The sequence below is a fragment of the Chrysochloris asiatica genome, unplaced genomic scaffold (assembly GCF_000296735.1).
Source record: "Chrysochloris asiatica unplaced genomic scaffold, ChrAsi1.0 scaffold00340, whole genome shotgun sequence".
In the NCBI taxonomy this organism is placed as follows: domain Eukaryota; kingdom Metazoa; phylum Chordata; class Mammalia; order Afrosoricida; family Chrysochloridae; genus Chrysochloris; species Chrysochloris asiatica.
The window spans coordinates 2,613,939-2,620,233 of NW_006408858.1; the positions used below are offsets into that span (position 1 = coordinate 2,613,939).

The 6,295-nt window shown below is 39.8% G+C and overlaps 1 protein-coding gene across 1 annotated transcript in view; it reads left to right on the forward strand.

Annotated features, from left to right (window-relative positions):
* LOC102815817 (protein HIRA-like) overlaps positions 1-6,295 on the forward strand; it is a 121,200-nt gene that overhangs the window by 84,553 nt on the left and 30,352 nt on the right. The gene's annotated exons all lie outside the window — the stretch shown is intronic.

Genomic DNA, 6,295 nt, shown 5'->3' on the forward strand with positions numbered 1-6,295 from the left:
GGGGCAGTCTCAAACTCTGCCTGCTGTGCTGTGGGGTCTTCTGTCCCGATTATCCCATGGCCTCATCTGTCATTGCTCCGCATGGAGGCACCATCAGGGCTTCGTGGGCCCCCATAGTAGAATCGTGTAAACCTATGCTTGCCCTGACAAAGTTCTAAACAAATTGCCATTATAACCAAAGACCCTTTGGCTGCTCAATCAGACACCAGATCCCAGGCCTTTCCCACTATGGTATCATTGCACACACTGACTCTTCTCTACACACTTCCTACTTCAGTTCAGTGTTGCATCCTCTGGAAACCTTGGGCAGGTCAGTTCCCTGTTTTGTGGCTCAAGCCTCCAAGACATTGGTCACTAGAATTCACACAGTGCTCTGGACTCAGATCAGTCCTCATAAGGCACCAGGCGTTGGCCCTTTCCAGCCACAGGAACCTCTGGGGCATGGTGCAGAGTAGTGAAGAAGCCACATGATTTATTCTTGTTGGCCGGATGTGAGCAGAAGCAGGGGCGCCACAGTGGACAGCAGTGCACGTACGTTCTCTTAATGCTCACTGCTGCTGCTGTTCTTTGTTAAATGCTTTAAGTGATAGGAACCTTCCCACAGACGTGGAGTCAGGAAGCTCAAGCTGTGTGTTCAGTTTTTCTGCTCTTTTTTGAACATTTTATTGTGGTTTGGGTAAAAATTTGCAGAGCAACTTAGTTTCTCACTCAGCTATTTATACACATTTTGTTTTGTGACATTAGTTGCAGTTGCCTCCATTTAACACTGCTCTTCCCATGTCCTTCCTGGGTTCCCTGTTTCCATCTGCCCATCTTTCCTGCCTGTCCCTGCTTTCTGAACCTTGTTTTGGGACAAATGCTGCCTCATCATTCTCCCGCGGTGCAGCTGGTAGTTTCGAACTGCTGACCTTGTGGTTCGCAGTCCAATTCGTAACCACTACGCTACCAGAGCTCCTTGTTCACTTTATAGGCCTGTTTATTATTTGGCTGAGAGGTGATCTCTAGGAGTGGATTCAGTTTCAGATTTGAAGGATGTCTAAGGGCCATTGTCTTGAGGTTCCAACAGTTTAAGTCTGGTCTTTTTTATGAGTTTTAATTTTGTTCTACATTCTATATTTTTCTGCAATTCTGACCATTACCTCCTGATGTGATCTTGGTCAGAGCAGTCAGTGGTAGTAGCTGGGCACTGTCTAGTTTTTTGGTTTCAGACTAGTGGAGGCTGTGCTTCATGTGGTCATCAGTTCTTTGTACTAATTGTTTGAGTCTTTGATTTTTTTCATTCTTATTTGCTCTGGATGAGAAGAGACCAATAGTTGTTCTTAGACGTCCACTCAAAAGCTTTAAGACCCCAGTCAGTACTTACCTAAGAAGGGTTGTCTTTATGAACTATGTTATGTCAGTTGACATATGAGTATAGTTCATAAAGACAGCCCCCAAAACTATAATAAGCCCTCAATTCCAGTGACTCAGTCCAGTCCCTCAAGGTATTTGGTTATGGCTAAGGAGTTTGCATAACTTTGGCCCTTCTATGCTTTGCTATAATACCAAAAAGGAACCTAAAAAACCAAACCCCTCTGACATCTAGTCAGTTCTGACTCCTAGCTATCCTATGTTGTTGTTGTTGTGAAGTGCCATTGAGTTGGTTCTGACCCATAGTGACCCTCTGTAGGGTTCCCAAGGAGCGACAGGTAAGCTTGAACCACTCACCTTATGGTTCAAAGGAACTTTCAGTGCATTAACCCACAGCGCCACACCAGGACTCCAACAACCCTATAAGACAGAGTAAACCACGCCATAGAGTTTTAAAGGCTGTAAATCTATACAGAAGCAGACTACCTTCTTGCAGATTGACTGGTGAGTTTGAACCACTGAACCTTACATTAGCAACCCAACACTTAGCTCAGTGTGCCACCAGGGTTACTATTCTACTAGGTAAAGGTTAGTCAAGAAGTATTGCTACTAGGATTCCAGTTTATATATGCACAGCCTCATTCCAAACAAAACATGTTTGAAAATGTCTCTTCCATCAGTGTATAGCTGCAGGCATGGTCTCTATGTGATACACATGCCTTAGTCATCCTAAAGTACCTTTTTTAAAAGGCTGCATCAAAACAATAGGGGAATGACAAGAAAAAGAGATCGGCTCAGAAAGTTATGACAACTATTTTAGGGGGGATATTTTTGTCTGTCAGTACTGCAGTGGCTTGCCTGTTGCTGTGATGCTAGACACTATGGCACTGGTATTTTAAATACCAGCAGGGTCACCCATGGTGAATGGGTATCCAAGGAGAAGTGGACTGCTTCTGAATGTTTAACTACTGAAAACCTTATGACTAACAATACGTTATCACATATAGTTCCAGAAGGTGAAAACATTGTGAGTAGCAGCTAAGTATTTCAGATACTGTGCCAAAATATGAGCCCCTCAGGTTGGAAGGCACTCAAAATATAACTGGGAAAGAACTGCCTCTCTAAGTGGAGTTAGTTGACCATGATGACACAAAGGGAGTAAAGCTTTTGCAACCATCATTTGTTGATGGGGGCACAGCTCAAAATGAGAAACAGCTGCAAATATCCATTAATTACTGGAACATGCAATGTACAAAGTATGAATCTACAAAAATTGGAAGCTGTCAAAACTGAAATGCAATATGTAAAGATCTATATCATAGTCATTAGTGATCTGAAATGGACTGATATTGACCACTTCGAATCTGGCAATTATGTGGTTTACTTTGCTGGAAATGACAAGTTCAAGAGGAATGGCATAGTGTTTATAATCAAAAAGAACATATCAAAATCTGTCTTAAAGTATATGCTGCCTGTGATAGGATAATATCCATATGCCTACAAGGAAGACTAGTTAATACCACTATTATTTCAAATTTATGCACCATCCACTAAAGCCAGTGATGATGAAATTGAAGAATTTTACCAACTTATTCAGGCTGTAATTGATCAAACATGCAATCAAGATGTATTGATAATTACTGATAACTGGTATGCAAAGGTTGAAAACAAAGAGAAAGGAGTAGTCATTGGAAAACATGGCATAAGTGACAGAAATGATCCTAGAGATTGCATGATAGAATTTTGCAAGATCAATGACTTCTTCATTGCAAATACCTTTTGTTAAACAACGTTAAAGTTAACTATACACATGGACCTAACCAGATAGAATACACAGGAATCAATCTAACAATATGTGTGGGAAGAGACTATGGAAAAGCTCAATAACATCAGTCAAAACAAGGCCATGGACAGACTGTGAACCAGATGTTCAATTGTTCATATGCAAGTTCAGGTGGAAGCTGAAGAAAATGAAAAAAAGTCCACAAGCACCAAAATACGACTTTGAACATACCCCACCTGAATTTAGAGATCATCTGAAGAACAGATTTGATGCGTTAGACACTGGTGGCCAAAAACCAGAAGAATTGTGGGATGGCATCAAGAACATCATACAGGAAGAAAGTAAAAGGCCATTAAAAAAAAAAACAACACAACAACAACAGGGAAGAAAGGGAAAAAAAAAAAATGGATGTCAGAATAGACTATGAAACTTGCTGTTATTGTTGTTACGTGCCATCAAGTTGGTATTAACTCATAACAACCCTATGTAGGGTTTTCCTAGGAGCAACTGATGAGCCTGAACTGCTTGACCTTATGGTTCAAACCAACTTTGTTTGTCCAGTGCTTATCCTGCAATGCTCTCCTGCATAGACATGCTAAAATGAATAGAAGACATGAAGTAAAATAGCTATACCGAAAATTTCAGAGGGCAGCTTGAGAAGACAAAGTCTTCTACATAGACCTGGAATTAGAAAACCAAAATGGAAAAACACTCGGCATTTATCACGCTGAAAGAACTGAAGAAAAATTTCAAGCCTTAGCTTGCAATATTGAAGGATTCTATGGGCAAAATATTGAATGATGCAGGAAGCATCAAAAAAGAAGGAATACACAGAATCACTGTACCAAAACGAAATGGTCAGTATCCAACTACTTCAAAAGGGAACATAAAATCAAGCATGGATGGTACTGAAGGAAGAAGTCCAAGCTACACTGGAGACATTGGCAACCAACAAGGCTCCAGGAACTGACAGAATGAAAATTGAAGTTTTCCACCAAACTGATGCAGCACTGGAGGTGCTCATTCATCTATGCCAAGTAATTTGCAAGACAGCTCTCTGGCCAACCCATTGGAAGAGATCTATTTTTGTGTCCATCCAAAGACAGGTGACCCGACAGAATGTGGAAATCATCAAACAGTATAATTTATAGCATTTAAAAGTAAAATTTTGCTGAAGATAATTCAGAAGTGGCTGCAATAGTACAATGATGGAAACTGCCAGAAATTCAAGCCTGACTCAGAAGAGGTATGGAATGAGAAATACATTAGCTGGTGTCAAATGATGACTGAAAGCTAAGAATACCAGAAAGATGTGTACTTGTGCTTATTGACTATGCAGTGGCTTTGGACTGTTTAGATCATGTCAAGCAATGGATAGCATGAAGAATGGGTATTCCCAAACACTTAATTGTGCTCATGAGACTCCTGTACATAGACTTAGAGGTAGTCGTTCAAACAGAACAAGGAAACACTGAATGGTTAAAAATTAGGAAAGATATGCACCAGGTTGTATTCTTTCACCATACCTAATCTGTATGCTGAGCAAATAATCCAAAAATCTGGATTATATGAAAAATGTGGCATCAGAATTAGAGGAAGATTCATTAACCACCTGCAAAATGCAGATGTTTGCTGGAAATGAAGAGTACTTAAAATACTTAACTTACTTAAAATACTTAAAAGACTATAACTTTCTGTATTAAAAGACTACAACTTTCTGCATGGTAAAGAAAACAAAAATCCTCACCACTTTACTTAATTTTGCTTGGATCCACAGTCAACACTCAATGGAAGCAGTAATCACGAAATCAAACAATATCTTGTATTAGGCAAATCTGCCTCACAAGACCTCTTTAAAATGATTAAGAACAAATAGTTTGAGGAATATAGTGTGCCTGATCCAAGCCATGGTATTTTCAATAGTCTCATATATATGTGAAAGTTGGACAATGAAAAAGGAAGATGATGGAAGAATTGATGCATTTGAGTTGAAAGTACTGTCAGAACTAAAAAAATCTATTCCATTGCAAGAAGTACAGCCAGATGGCTCTGTAGAAGCCAGACTGGCCAGACTTTGTCTCTCATACTTCAGACATGTTATCAAGAGGGACCAATCCCTGGTAAAGGGAAAGGTCAGTGAAAATGTGGAAGACCTCCCCAGCGAGATAGATGGACACAATGGCAGCAGCAATGGTTGAAGTGTAACAGTTGAGAGAATGGTACAGGACTTGATAGTTATATGAGTCAGAACCAACTCAACACATAACAACAGCAACAACACAATGAGGTCCTCTTGATTGTTTTATCAAAAAACTCTATTCAATAAGTACTGGACTGTAAGACACAAGGTCAGAGATTCAAGCCTTGCTCCACAGGAATAAGATGAGGCTTCCTGTTCTCTCGAAGATTTAAAGTCTTGGAAACCCTATGAAGAGTCGCTATGAGTTAGAACTGACTTACCAGCACTTAACACCAATTATTGCAAGGGTGAAATGAAATCTCCCAGCTTTCTAGTGGCTAATGATCAAGAGCATCCCTTCATATGTTTATTGGCCAATTTGAAAATGGGCATAGGAGATGAACAGACATCACATCCATTTTTTTTAAATAAAGTTTTTATTGTGAATTGAAAGAAAGTTTACAGGGCAGATCATCAGTTCTACGTTCAACAAATCATACACTTCGTTTCATTACAATAGTTATAATCCCCTCCATGTACCTACCATCAGTTAACAGTATTTCTCTCTATTCATTTTAACTTTTTTTTTTTTTTTACACTCAGGCAAATATAATAATTTACACTAACAAAGGGCATATTCTGCAAGTCTTGTCTCCTGGCTGCCAGCTCTCATCCCTCTCTTTCCATAAATCTAGAGTCCTCAGCTGCTCCCTCTCTCCATGTCCCCATCTCTGCCTCCATCTCTGGTATCGCTGCTTCTCTGGATAAGGTCCCATATTCCACTTGTGCTCTTTTCCCTTGATGATCCTAAGGTCCTCTGTTTCTGAACTGTAAGATTAACCTCTTCCCTGTTTTGGGTACAAAACCTCTACCTTTACAATTGTGACAGTTGCAATTAGTTATAATAACAATTACTATTGAATCATAAGAATCTTATCCCCATCTCTTTTTACTAGACCCATCTAGACAAGATGCAAACTATC